Source organism: Callospermophilus lateralis, chromosome 6 (assembly GCF_048772815.1).
Source record: "Callospermophilus lateralis isolate mCalLat2 chromosome 6, mCalLat2.hap1, whole genome shotgun sequence".
Taxonomy (NCBI): Eukaryota; Metazoa; Chordata; class Mammalia; order Rodentia; family Sciuridae; genus Callospermophilus; species Callospermophilus lateralis.
The window spans coordinates 132,083,488-132,097,297 of record NC_135310.1 but is presented as its reverse complement, the minus strand read 5'-3'; the positions used below and the strand labels follow the sequence as shown (position 1 = coordinate 132,097,297).

General features: G+C 38.9%; 3 non-coding genes and 1 pseudogene across 3 annotated transcripts; 2 read left to right on the top strand and 2 right to left on the bottom strand.

Annotated features, from left to right (window-relative positions):
- Nucleotides 1-1,214: 1,214 nt before the first annotated feature.
- Trnaf-gaa (transfer RNA phenylalanine (anticodon GAA)) lies at nt 1,215-1,287 on the bottom strand. The gene has a single exon. It is a non-coding gene; the product is annotated as a tRNA-Phe (tRNA).
- A 452-nt stretch (nt 1,288-1,739) lies between these two features.
- Trnae-cuc (transfer RNA glutamic acid (anticodon CUC)) lies at nt 1,740-1,811 on the top strand. The gene has a single exon. It is a non-coding gene; the product is annotated as a tRNA-Glu (tRNA).
- A 3,078-nt stretch (nt 1,812-4,889) lies between these two features.
- On the top strand, nt 4,890-4,971 carry Trnal-aag (transfer RNA leucine (anticodon AAG)). The gene has a single exon. It is a non-coding gene; the product is annotated as a tRNA-Leu (tRNA).
- Nucleotides 4,972-11,778: 6,807 nt separating this feature from the next.
- Nucleotides 11,779-12,759, bottom strand: LOC143402158 (RAD9, HUS1, RAD1-interacting nuclear orphan protein 1 pseudogene; annotated as a pseudogene).
- Nucleotides 12,760-13,810: the final 1,051 nt, after the last annotated feature.

The following is a 13,810-nucleotide window of genomic DNA, read 5'->3' as shown; positions in this document are numbered from 1 at the left end:
GATGTAGGCCTCATGAGGCAGGAGAGAAATGAATGTGGCTGTAAAAGAGCAACAGGAGGGATTTTTATGATGATGCTAATGTTCTATACCTTGACTTTATCAATATCAAGATGCAAATGTTCTGTATCTTGCCTTTATCAATATCAATATCCTGATTGTGATATTGTTCTATAGTTTTGCAAGATGTTACCATGGGGAGCAACTAGGTGGAAGGAACATGTTATGTCTCTGTATTATTTCTCATAACAGCATGCAAATTTATAGTTATCTTAAAAATTTTAATTTTAATTTAAAAAATGAAAGTGAGGACCCTGAGAAGCAATCATTTCTTAAAAGTCTTAGAAAGGAATGGGGGAACTGAAATGGAGTCCAAGAAAATATGTAGATAAATGAGAGAGAAGAGATTAATCTCAAGGTCTAAATTGCTTCATGAAGGAATGGTTGTCAATAGATTTGCCTTCTGTGCAAATTAAGTGTAAGGAAAATGAGCAAACAAACAAAAAGCCCATACATTTGAAAGTAGGAAGTTGGTGGTAATGATCTCCTGGGAATGAGAGTCAGACCTCAGATAATGCAATTGATAAGGCAAGAAGTGGATTCAAACACTGTTCTTGGAATAAGTTTGGAGGGTGGATGAAAGGAAAGCGTGTGGAGAGGATACACGAGGCAAGACCGGAGAGCCTGTATTTCGTTTTTGTCTAAAGACAAAGATTTAGCCATTCTGTAGTGTGAAGTGAGACAGGTAAGGTCAAGAGAGATCAAATGTAATTAATATCCCTCATGTTAAACTTCTCTCTTCCATATCTCTTTGGACTACCGGTGCCTTTGTGTTAGAAGCTGTCAGAATAAACTTAAAAGGGGAGAAAATGTTTGTCAAGTTCTTTGGAGCATCTGAAATTGGCTTATAGATGTTGAGATAACTCCATGGAAATAAAGAAGACCTAGAATTGGTGCAAAAAGAATGTAGAATAAGTGAATCAGAACTCAAATCAAGAAAAGACAATACACATAAAGATGGACAAATGCATTTCCTTCAGCACATTTGTCATGTTTCTTCCTATCTAGTAAGGTGTAGAAGCCTACGCCTTAGCTTTCTCCTATTGAATCATTTTAAGAAGAATTTGCTCTTTACTTTGGTTTAAGGGAGTATTCCTATATTTGTAGAAAGGTCAATATTCAATTATAATTGTTTAAAGAAAAATAGTGGGCGGCTTTGCCGAAACCCGGGATCGAACCAGGGACCTTTAGATCTTCAGTCTAACGCTCTCCCAACTGAGCTATTTCGGCTCCGCCCACAAGGTCTCAAAATTAAATATAATAACTTTAATCACTATGTCTTTGCTAACAGAATATGTTTAAAAAGCACCAGGACAAACATTCTGAGGGAGCCTAAGATAAATTTAAAAGCGGGTTCTGTTTTGGAACGACTGTTTTGCGAGGAGACAATTTCGAAGTATTGTCATAAGAACTACTGTAGAGATAGTTAAATGCTACAATTTATTCCCGGTTCAATCCACGCATCAAAGTGCAGGAAGCCTAACTGTTGAGCTATATGCCTTCTGAATTAAGTCTTCCTTGGTGCCACACTTTTGCGCAGTCCAGATTTTATCGGTTGTTGTGGGATTTGAAATTAGTGAGAAGGAAAAATTGTTCTAATTCACTGGGGGAAAAAAACCCCAGAACTGTGCATGTGTAGGATTCTATCTTCACATACGAATTTTGGGATAGCACCACCACCTTCCCTGGTGGTCTAGTGGTTAGGATTCGGCGCTCTCACCGCCGCGGCCCGGGTTCGATTCCCGGTCAGGGAAGCTTAGTATTTTTCTTCTCACTCGGGGTAAAGAAGAAACAAAGAAGAAATGTCTCACGACAGTAAACCTTACGTTGTATGTTAACCATACATTATCCTTTTAGGCATTTTTCTGCTTGGAAACACTATTTAGGTGTCACATTTCAAAAAGTCAAAAATCAATGATTTTAAAACTTTTGGTAACTATACTTTTTTTTTTCTTTAAAAAAAACTAGTTCAACTGAGTGGCTTACTGAGAAATTTCGGAGATAATTGAATTAACTGGAGAAATTGAGGTAAATGTAATATGTAGAAAAGACAGTATGAAGACAAAAGAGAATAAGTGGGAAGTCATTCCTCTGAGGTTTGATTTAGAACTTGCTATACTACTGATGGCATCAAGTTTAAAGCTGGAATTCCTCTACGTGTATGGCAATTGTTGACAAGGTCTCCTCCCTGTACCTAAGTGGGTCTTAGACATTTTCCCGGGTTGTTCGACCCAGGGGAGTTGATTTTAAATTTTAAAGAGAGGACCCATCAGAGTTCTCTGTTCAATTCCCAAGACTCTGTGAGTGGTTCCAAATCTCATGTTCTAACCAACAAGTCAAAGAAGTTGGGCTGAATCTGTCGGACGTTTGACAGAAACAGGGCCAGTGAGAGAGGCCGTCCTTGTATCCTGGAGAGCACACACTCAGTGGGTAGAGGTGGTACTAAGATTCTCTCCAGGGACCAGGAAGAGGGATACTTACATCTCACTTAACTTGTTCAGGTTCGGTGTGCCTCCTGCCTTTAGTCTTTCCTGGGGTGCGCTCTTGGGCTCCAGGTTTCTTCGACTCTTCGTGTCAAAGATCCAGAAACGCTCAGTCAGCCGCAGCTCCCAGGCGCCCCCTACCGCCCACCGCCTATAAGAGGGGTCGGTGGAAATTGTGGGAGAAGTCTTCCGTCCCCCCACCCCCCTTTTTTTTTCCTGTCTTTTCATCCTTAGCTCATCCAGGAATGAAGTCTTTCCACCCTCCAGGAGGAGCCTGGAGGAGGGGAAGAAGGGTTCCAAGGGTTCTCTGGTTGCAGGTCCAATCTGGCCCTGCCCGCGGCACCCCAAAATGTTTTTCTTTAATTAGGTTTCTAGGTACTTTTGTTTTCATTCCCTACCCCACTCCTCAATGCATTCGTAAATTCCTCCAAGTAGACCTTTCCAGATCTACACTAATTTGACTCTCTGAGGTGCGTGACCCCAGCTTTCTCAATCAGGACACGTGAAATTACATAATCAGTATTACCTGTTAGTTCTGTGGGTCCTCTAACTGAAATAAAACCAGCAAAAAAGGCATCTTGCAGGTGTCAGTGTTTTTCCTGAATACCCAATATCCAGGCAAACGGAATGAGCCAATGGATTCCTGATGCCCACTGGTTCATATACTTTTTCCTCAAATTATTTTATGTTTTTCTCCTTTTAGTTTATCATGCTAAAAATGCGAACACTCAGACAGAAAATGAGGGCCTGGATTGATGCCTTTGATGGAACAAGATGATGAAGAATTGAATCAATTAACACCTAGATGGAGGGTACTCTTGCTCTGTGTTCCTGAAGGTTAAAGTTGTCAAGGTGGTCAATCTCCCTTAAGTTATGGTCATCTTGCCCTTAAAGATCTAAAAGTGGTAAAAGAGTACATAGTGATGAGCATAATAGTGGCAAGGAGACTACAGTTGTTGTAAGGGAGGAACACAGAGATAGAAGAATTCATGTAGAGAGCTCAGATTTACACACTAGGTGAGAAAAGAGGCTCTTGGCTTGCTTGGAATATATAGAAGGACAGAGGAAAGTGAGACTTTAGGGAGGAAGAAGAGTAGGGGTTAACTATGTTGCTTCTGCTTTCTTGGGAATCCTTTTTCTTAGTCATTATCTCAGTTTCTCTAGGATATAGATCTGATAATTTCTAAAAGTTGTGTAACTACAGATGTGAGATATTACTGAATCAGAAAACTTTTGAGTTTTTAAGGAGAAGATCTGTATCTCATAAAGCAGTGAGATATTTCTAGATGCTGAACTTAAAGACTATATGGAGGTGGCCACAAGCCAAGGTATGCCAGTTACCAACAGAAGCTGAAGAGGCAAGAATGATGATTTTTCTCCTCCAGTCTCCTTAGGGAGCTGGACTCTGCCTATGCCTTGCTTTTAGTTGGAGGTACGGATTGGATTTCTGGCCTCCAGAACTGTGAGACAACAAGTTACTATTGTTCTAAGGCACACAGTTTGTGGTAGTTTGTTACAGTCACTTTGGGAGACAAATACCGAGGCACCATGCAGTAAACTCCAGATGAGCAATTCTTGAGTATAGTTCTCATTGAGATCTTGGATAAAAATCCAAGTTCTTTGGATCTTGGTTCAAATCCCACAGCTGCCAAGGTTTTTTCCCTCCTTCTGCCCAACATTGGCTTTCTTGGAGATAAATGGAAAAACAAACAGAAAATTCAACGTTGCTTAACTTCCTTTATTGAGATTTTGTCATAATTCGCATAATGTGTTTTTATTTTAGAACTTCCTTGACAGAGTCAAAACTTTTGGGTTGAGAGTCACCCATGCCATCTACATTAAGAAGAGAAACACGGGGTCGACTTTGTGGAAGTATTGCTTTATAGCGGCAACCTCTTAGCATTTCCAAATGAACCACCCTAGGCCTTTTGCCTTGGGGTTTTTAAGTGGAGACCGCTCGCCGCTAGATCTTTGCCTTCAGTGTTCCCCTTTATTTCTTAGCGTTCTCATATATACTCATGCATTACACAAACACAGACTCACAAAAACAGTTCACTACCGGCCTCTGCAGAGTCTAAGTTCTTGTCCGACGTCACCTTTCATTGCTACAAGCAACCCATAGTGTTTCTTGGATGCTTATGTTGGTGACAAAGGCGTGGGCATCTTGGATCCGCTGGTTTCCTCTTGCACTACTCTCAGCTGTGTAGAAGCAAAGCGTGGTCGGGCAGATAGGTGGCTGAAGGCCAGACAGTTTCTCTGTTGATATTGGAAACAACGCCTAAGAAAGGGGCACAGAGAAAAGACCTAATTTTGTAATGGGAAAATTAGAAAAAACCCACATCCATAAATGGTAGCGTGGCCGAGCGGTCTAAGGCGCTGGATTAAGGCTCCAGTCTCTTCGGGGGCGTGGGTTCGAATCCCACCGCTGCCAAGGCTTTTTTTTTTCCCTTTCCTGTTCATTAAAGGTATGGGTAAACAAAACGGTCTTTGCTGCCTGATTATGCAGGGGCCACTCATGATGTCCACAGAACCATCTTCTTCCGTTTCTGAGAAGCCAATGTAATTTAGGTGCTGTAGGATATAATTAATGAGTGACTATGGAATGTATATCTGGCTCCATGCATGAGATCTATCAATTATGAATGAACATCAGGTACTTTACAACCTGATCCCCAAGTTTCATTTGATTGTGGATTAGGAGAATCCCACCCCACCCCCCACCCCCCCACAAAAAAAAAAAAAAAAAAAAAAGAAAAAAAAAAGGACAATGATCACTCTTCTAGAAAGAGAAGATACATTGAAAGAGGATTCCAAGCTACTAGACTTCCAGTGACTTGGGGAGATACAAAATCATTCACAATATCACCAATAGCTATTGGCTCAAATAGGGTTAAAATGTACTCCAGAAAACTTAGTTACTGCTTTGATTGTTGAACTCACACAAAACTGTAAACACTTTGGTCTTAAAAATAATGTTGTTCTATTGTTATACGCCAGCTAGCCAGCTATGGAAATTCAGTACAGTCAAACTCCTTAACTTCTAAAACCCATTATAATATCTGGGGGAGTTTGCTTCACTGAAATTGTTATATACTTACAAAAATGTCTCATGCTACACATTGTTGTCTTAACAGGCTAACTGTATTCTTACCATCCCTACAAGATTTAATAAGTCATCAATCTGCATAATGTATTCATAAAAGGGCTATTCCTCTTGAAAAAAACTGTGATGATTCAGTGAGCCTTCTCTCTAAGGCAAAATTTGACACTTTCACATTTTCCTTAGTAGGTATACCTGGACTAGCTGTTGGGGCTTACAGAACCATTATAAAACTGAACTGTGCTATGGTAAATAATATTAATCATACCTCTATGGCAATTAATATGTTTCATGAAGAACCAAAACAACATTGTCAAACCATACTTGACCTTTGGGCTACAATTGATTATTTGCTATTATTACATCATAAAGGATGTTCAGGAGTTTAATAATGTGTTGCTTTAACTTAGGTGATAACAATAATTCTATTTTAAGGAGTTAGATTACTTTAATGATGTCATTGATAAGGTCCGACAAGATGATGGAGGTTTAGACTTATTGGATTGGCTAACTTCATGGTTACCCAACTTAGATCAAACAATTATTCATAGGTGGATGTTTACTAATACTGAGATTGTTATGTTGTGCTTGCTGTTGTCAATGCCTACCCTATTTTTTGCTTCTACCAGCATTAAGAACAAAACAAATATTATTCATTTAAAGGCCTTAAAAAAGGGGCTTTATGTTTGGGATTGGGGTCCCTGATAACTTCATTGCTGTGGCATGCTAGGTGCTATAATTTCTGTGTAAAGGCATAGGATGCCCAGTTGCTATGGTAATGCCCTCCATGCTAGAGTCTTATCAGTTTCAACATTAATCTTAGGCACATAACTCCTGGGAATAAAAGAACTTTCTTGTTTGATAACTACAATGATTTACAAAGCCCCAGAGCTCCTGGAGCTGCTCGTCTAACAGTAACTTTGGACAATGGCCCTTCTTGAGAACTGCACAAATCTCCTAACATTACATATTGTAACTGTAAAATGTAACTGCAGTATAAGCAACATTGCTGATACTCTAAACAATAACATGGTTATGGTACTAATGACCTAATGTAACCTATTGGTATAAATAAACATGGCCGCTTGGACAAAGAGGCACTCTGCCACCTTCCCTGTTTCTACACCTTGTCTGTGTCTCTGTCTCCTCTTTATTATTATTCTTTACACCAGGCAACTCTGCTCGTGTGACTTCTGGATATGTTCTCTGCTCTGAGGAGTTTCTCTGCATACATCGTGAGTCCTCATTCTCCAGGGCTTAGCTTGGAAATTGTTTCATGTTGGAAGCCTTCCCTGATCTTGTCCTCTCCCTCTATCAGTTCCAGATTTATAATTAGGTAGGATAAAGAGAAGAAGGGAACAGCACAGAGGGACCCTGTCTTTATGGGATTTAGAGTTTTGCAGGGTTTTCATGGGGTTCACAAGAATTAGATAATTTCTTGTCCAAATACGGTGTAATCTGTACTTTAAAAAAGAGATAGCTTTCTATGTGTAGGCTTTGAGTGATGTTACACATTTAAGAGAATGAAGAGGTTAGAGAATAATGCCTTTAATGATATAATTGATAAGGTGATGATGGAGGTTTAGACTTATTGGATTGGCTAACTTCTTGGTTACTCAACTTTACTTAGATCAAACAATTATTTATGGATGGGGTTTACTAATATTGAGTTTGTTATGTTGTGCTTGCTGTTATCAATGCCTACCCTATTTTAATAATAATAACCTTCTATCTATTATTGACATTATAGCTATCAATAATAGATGGAAGGTTAATCACCAAATGATTCCCAGTGATTACTGTTGAGAGACAATTTTCCAGGGGTCTCTCTGTTTCTGTATGCACTATGAATGAGTCTCTACTGTTTTTACTCATCAACAACCAATTTTCTGATTCTGCATGCACACCAAGTGGGTATTCAACAATTCAATTCAATTCTGACACTCCTGGGAATTAGTACAGGCCCTACAGGTTAAAGGCTGTCCTCTACTTCAGAAACCAGTGGTTAAGTCTCAGTTATCTTGTACTTCTGACTAACTGGTTATAAATTGGGGTTACCCATGACTCCCTCTTTAGGTTTGATAACTTGCTGGGACAGACTTCAGAACTCAGGAACACACTTTTTATTTTGTTTATCAGTCTGTTATAATGGATTCAACTCAGGAAAAGCCAAGAGGAAGAGATGCCAAAGTGTGTGTAGAGATACGCAAGAGATTCCATGCCCTCTCTGAGTGAGGCGTTTTCCCAGAACCTCAATTCCTTCATCAACCTGGAAACTCTTTGAACCCTGTCATTTAGTGATTATGAAGGCTTCATCACCATAGCCATTGATGGACTATTAAGTTTAGTTCCTCTTACTCCCTGGGGAGGTGAGCATTAGGAGTGAGAGTTCCATACTTCTAACCAAGATTTGATCTTTCTGGTAATCAGCCCTTGAAGTTATCTAGAGGTCCACTGACCATCATTTCATTAGAACAAAAGAGGCTCCTATCACTTAGGAAATTCAGCATGATGGAGAATTCTAGGGGAGAGTTCTCCAAAGAAAAATCACAATAATTTACATACTTGTCGATTTAGAAAGGAGCATTTAGGAATTTCACAGTTCTTTTGGAGAATTAGAGAGTAATCTGCAATAGTGATACAAAGCTAATAAGATGAAATACAAGGCAATTAATGAATCCAACATAATCCAATACACACACACACACACACACACACACACACACATATTTAGTATAGTATATGTTTTAGTATAAAAAATACATTGCATTGAGAGGATGGAAGTTAGCTTGGGGTCAGGAACTGGAGACAATATACCGCAGATTGATTAACTACCATTTTTTTGAACTATATTTCAAGGAAATTTTTAAAGAACAACCTTTGAAAACAGAGATAGCATCTCATCTGAAGGGAAAACTAGGCATGCTCACTCAGTTCCTTAACCTCAGAGTTTCTCTCTAGAACTGCTATTTATTCTGCATACAGACACCTGGGCCCATTTGAATAACTCTGTGGGAACTGCTTCTTAAGGAATCTGTTAGAAGGCTGATAAATCTTGATTCTGTCATTGCTGGGTCTCTGACTCAGGAATCTTTTGTGTTTTACCAGAAACCATGAAACAGTGGTTGTCTATTTTGAAATAAGTATAGTAAAATATCAGATTGTCCATAGTTCTTTTTTAAAAAATTTATTTATTTATTTATTTTTTAGTTCTCGGCGGACACAACATCTTTGTTTGTATGTGGTGCTGAGGATCGAGCCCGGGCTGCATGCATGCCAGGCTAGTGGACTACCGCTTGAGCCATATCCCCAGCCCTGTCCATAGTTCTTGATAGTTACATGTCAATAGGTAGAGAAAAGGAGACAAAGAGTACTGTTTACATTTTACTCTGATATTTAGATTATTATCACATGTGTACGTTGCCATTCAAATTTAAGAATTGCAATGCTTTGAAAGGATAGATGTAGGGTGCTTCGAGCACACAGTAGGCCTCAGCTAAAATAATATATTTTGTTAGGAACCGTCCATAGGTTGCATGTGGGTCACCGAGAAGGGAAGCCTAGTGGATAGAGACATCTGGTGTCTGGGGATGACCAGCGAACATTTTCTCTGGTCAATTGCTCAGGGACAATGTGAATCTCTATCCCACTCTGCTATGGCCCACAGAGCACGTGAGATAAGTATGACCTGCCAAGATGTCAATCAACCTGCTTACTGCAAGATTTTATTAACCAAGACCCCGCCCTTGAAACCTTATCCCTGCCTTAGATGTATCCCCTTAAATAAACCACAGGAGCCATTCTTTCTTTGTTTAGTTCCAGAGCCCACGTGGACTAGATCTATCAGGGGCTTCACCTTTTGTAAATTTATTTCTGAATATTTGTGTTTGGTTATTCACTGATTATTGGAGACTTTAAGTTTTAGGGTGGCTTAGATTCCCCTGAGCAGGAAAAAGAACCCCCCAATGAGATGCTTGCCATCGACCCAGACAATATTTCTATTGCTATTTCTTTGTTTATATTTTATTATTCATTTAGTTAGATTTACTTTATTATTCATTTAGTTAGATTCACAAACCTAAGTTGAAAATCATTTCTGTTACAATGTCAAAGGCATTGTCTATTAACATCAGTGCTTTTTTTTTTTTTTTTTTTTTTGGTGGTGGTAGGCAAGTACTCTACCAGTGAGCTATACCTCCAGTCCTTAAGTGCTATTTTTTATTACTATGATTCTATACTCTATTTTCTTTTCCTTTGTATTTGATTTTTTCATTTTTTTTCTGACTGAAAACTTTGGGTTTTTGTTTTATTCCACAGTATTCTGTAATTTTTCATTGATGTATTTTAAAATTTACAAAAAAGATTTTATATTCATTATTTTTTTGGGGGGATGGTTACTGGGAATTGAATTTAGGGGCACTCTACCACTGAGTCACATTCCCAGACCTATTTTGTATTTTATTTAGAGAAAGGGTCTCACTGAGTTGCTTAGTGCCTGAGCTGAGGCTCGCTTTGAACTCCGGATCCTCTTGCCTCAACCCCTTGAGCCAAACCTGGGATTATAGGTCTGCACCACCCCATCTGAAAGTTTTATCTTTAAAATTTTTTTATTTGTTCTTTTTAGATACATATGGTAGTAGAGTGTATTTTGACATTAATTTTTGTGGTTGTATATCATTATAAGTTTTAAATATATATTTTTTTCTTTTTATGATATAGTGAACTCCTTTCCACATCCAGTGCGGGTGGTGGGAATGGAGTTCCACCAAGAGGTAGATTGGGCTGGCTGTGGAATAAAAGCTGAGAAAGGTTGGGTGGAGAAAAAAAACACAGGACACAGAAAGTAATTTTAGAAAGTGGGGCAGTAAGGGATAGCCAATCTTAGGGATCTAGCTTCCACAATAAAAAAGAGCACATTGGAGCCCACACTTGCTTTATTTATATCAGGGACCATCAAAGGTTTTCCATGGAGTGTTCTTTGCCAAATAAGGCAGGAGGTGGGCTATCAAATTCCCAATGGTTATGCCCAACTCCTGAGCTACAAGAAAGTCTTCCTAGTAGGTCGGAGATAGAGGTCATGAGCCTTGGGCAATCAAATATGCAGGGGAGGTGGGATAGTTCCCAAAGAAAAACTTAAATCTCCATGGCTCATACAGAATGAAGAGTCTCAAGTAATTCATGGGTGGCTCCCTGTGGTGAACATCTTTGTCCTGGTAGATGTTTATCAATAGATATGACATCTTATACGAATGTTTTCTAGACATATGCCATTAAATGGGGAAATTTTTCTATTTCTAGTTTTTTTTCTAGAGCTTTTTTCTTTGAAAATTTTCCATATTTATTTATATACAATTTAAATATTTAAACATAAGAAAACATTTTCCCAACCTATTTAATATTTACAAAGTTCTTCAGTTGGAAACAAAAATTCAAAACACAAGCACACTAAGTGACAAGTCTGTGACTCCCTCATCCCATTGTATTCACTAAAACAGGGCTTGCTCCATTTTATTTTGCTTTTTCAAATGAATCCAAGTTGGAGAAATGGCACTCAACCATAAAAAGTCCAAGTTTGCTTTGATTTTTTCCATCAATTAGATCAAAGAGGACACTGCCACTGAGCCTCAGAGTTAGTACTCAAAAATGTGGGTTGAGCTGGGGTTGTAGTTGCTCAGTGGTAGAATGCTGACCTAGCATGAAGGAAACAAACAAACAAAAAATCCCAGCACTGAAAACAAAAGTGGAATTAGTTTAAATGAGATAATTAAAGGATTAATTATTAGTGATTAAGGGAAATGAGACTTTTTGTGGATGGGCAATATTACCACAATACTAACAGAAGCAAAGTTCTCTAAGAACTTTCTGTAGCTCTTCATTTACATACATTTTAAACAGTTACTTCAAGATATTTAAAAATTTTAAACAATACAAGAAAAATATGAACAGTCATGACACTAAATTCAATTATTTATAAAATCTTAAAAGCCAATCTGGGAACTGAATTCCCTTGTGACTCTAGGGCTCTAGTTAAACATTTGTTTTTCCTGTTGATATTATTTCTATTTTATTCTTTCAACTTTATGAAAATTAGCAATTTTTGAGACTGCTGATGAGAGAGGATGATGTTGAGAAATCCAGTCAGCTTTTCACAGGGAACTGGCTTCTGCTCAACTTCCCTCTTTCCCTAAGGTAAACCAACAGGTGCCTTGTCTTCTCCATGTGACTTTTATCCCATACTTCTCCTCAGGGGTGTCTTTAACCAGAATAGGTCCAGGTTCTAGGTTGGTAAGAATATCAGTGTGAAGGACACAGCTTGCAAGGCTGTTTTCTCTCTGATCTGGGAAAATGGAGTCTTCCTTCACAGAAGATGACCCTGGGGTCTGGATATTAGACCAAATGAACACATGAGGAGAGCTCTGAAGTGCATGTGCTGAGAGTTCCCCACAACTTTGTGGACTGAGCACTGGAATGAAGAGCTTTCTGGAAATGTCTTCTTCTGATTGATTGTGACACCCCACTGATTATTAAGGGGATCCCCAATATCTCTGAACTAGAAGGTAACTGTCATTTCTCAAAGATTAGACATGGAAACTTGCAGGTAGATTTACTGTTTGAATGTCTTGCCTGGTCTTGGTGATGATGTTTCTGGTGGGCTGATAACCAGCTTTCTACTATTGTGTCAAACTGAGGTGTTACCCAAGAAGTGATGACACTGTGGAGAGTAAGCTTGCTGGGCACCTGTTGTGTGTGGGTGATGGGCCTCTTTGGAGCTCATAGTGATGTTTAGGTCCTCCAGTGGTTGTTGGTGGAATAACAGAGGAGCTTTGTGTGAAGTTCCCCAATGTTTTATTTTTATTTTTATTTATTTTTTTTTTGGGGGGGAGGTATCAATAGGTGAATGAAGGGCAGTTGTTAACCACATGGTGCTGGTTGCCTTTGGGTTGTGGAATAGGCTCCAATTTATAACCATGCCTGTAGAAAAGAAACAAAAGCTGCCCTGCAAGGCTGTGGCCATTGCTCCTTTCAGCACCTTCAAGTTTTTTCATTTCTTTTTAAAAAAATTTTTATCATAATTTATTTGTTAGTTTAAAAGCTTCGCTCATTGCCTGAGAACGACATGATAGTTGGAATTACAGTTTAACTGGGATCAGTCTTGAAATAGAATTCAGTCTTTTAGAACCTCTGCCTAATACTTAACAAAAGTATTGGGCGTTGCTTTCTAATTTAGCATTCAGTCTGAATGGGACAGCCCATACATCCATATTCTTCTAAATGTATAGGTTAAATTAAGATAAATCCAATTTGCAAATACTTGTAAGTTGTCTACTGACCAAAGGAGAGATCAACAGCATAAATTGTTGAATTCTTTCCAGACACAGTGTTTTAGTCAGCTTTTGCGGGGCTGTGATAAAAGGACCCAACGAGAACAACTGTAGAGGAGGAAAGGTTTATTGGGGGCTCCCAGTTTCAGAGGTCTCAATTGATAAACAGCAGGCCCCATTCCTGGGGCTTGAGGATGCGGCAGATAGAGAGAGGGAGGGAGGGGGTGTGGGGGGGAAGAGAGAGAGAGAGAGAGACAGAGTTCACTTGCCAAAGGCATGCCCCCAATGTCTCACTTCCCCCAGCCACACTCTACTACCTGCTTTCAATTACCACTCAACTAATCTCACCAGGTGATAAATTCACTGATTGGATTAAAGCTTTTAGGACCTAAACTTTTCCCCTCTAAACCCTCTCCCATTGTCTCACATGTGAGCTTTTATGGGACACCTCACATCCAAACCTTAACACACAGGCAGAAGCAAAAGTGGTTCAAAGTCAATTGTGCCAAATAATTAAAGTTATTCCTGATATTTTAAATATTCATCTGTTTTAATCAATTTTCTTCTTTTATTTATTCTTTTTACTTATTATTATTATTTTTATTTATTCTTTTTAACTTCCCATTTTTGTGGTTGTACATGATGTGGAGTTACACTGGTCATGTATTCATATATATACTTAGGAAAATTATATCAGATTTATTCTACTCTGTTTTCCATACCCATCCCTCCTCCATTCCCCCCACTCCCGACCTCCAATCTGGTGGAAACCGCCCCATTGTGAGTCAGCATCTGTATATCAGACAGAATATTTGGCCTTTGGTTTTTGGGGATTGGCTTATTTCACT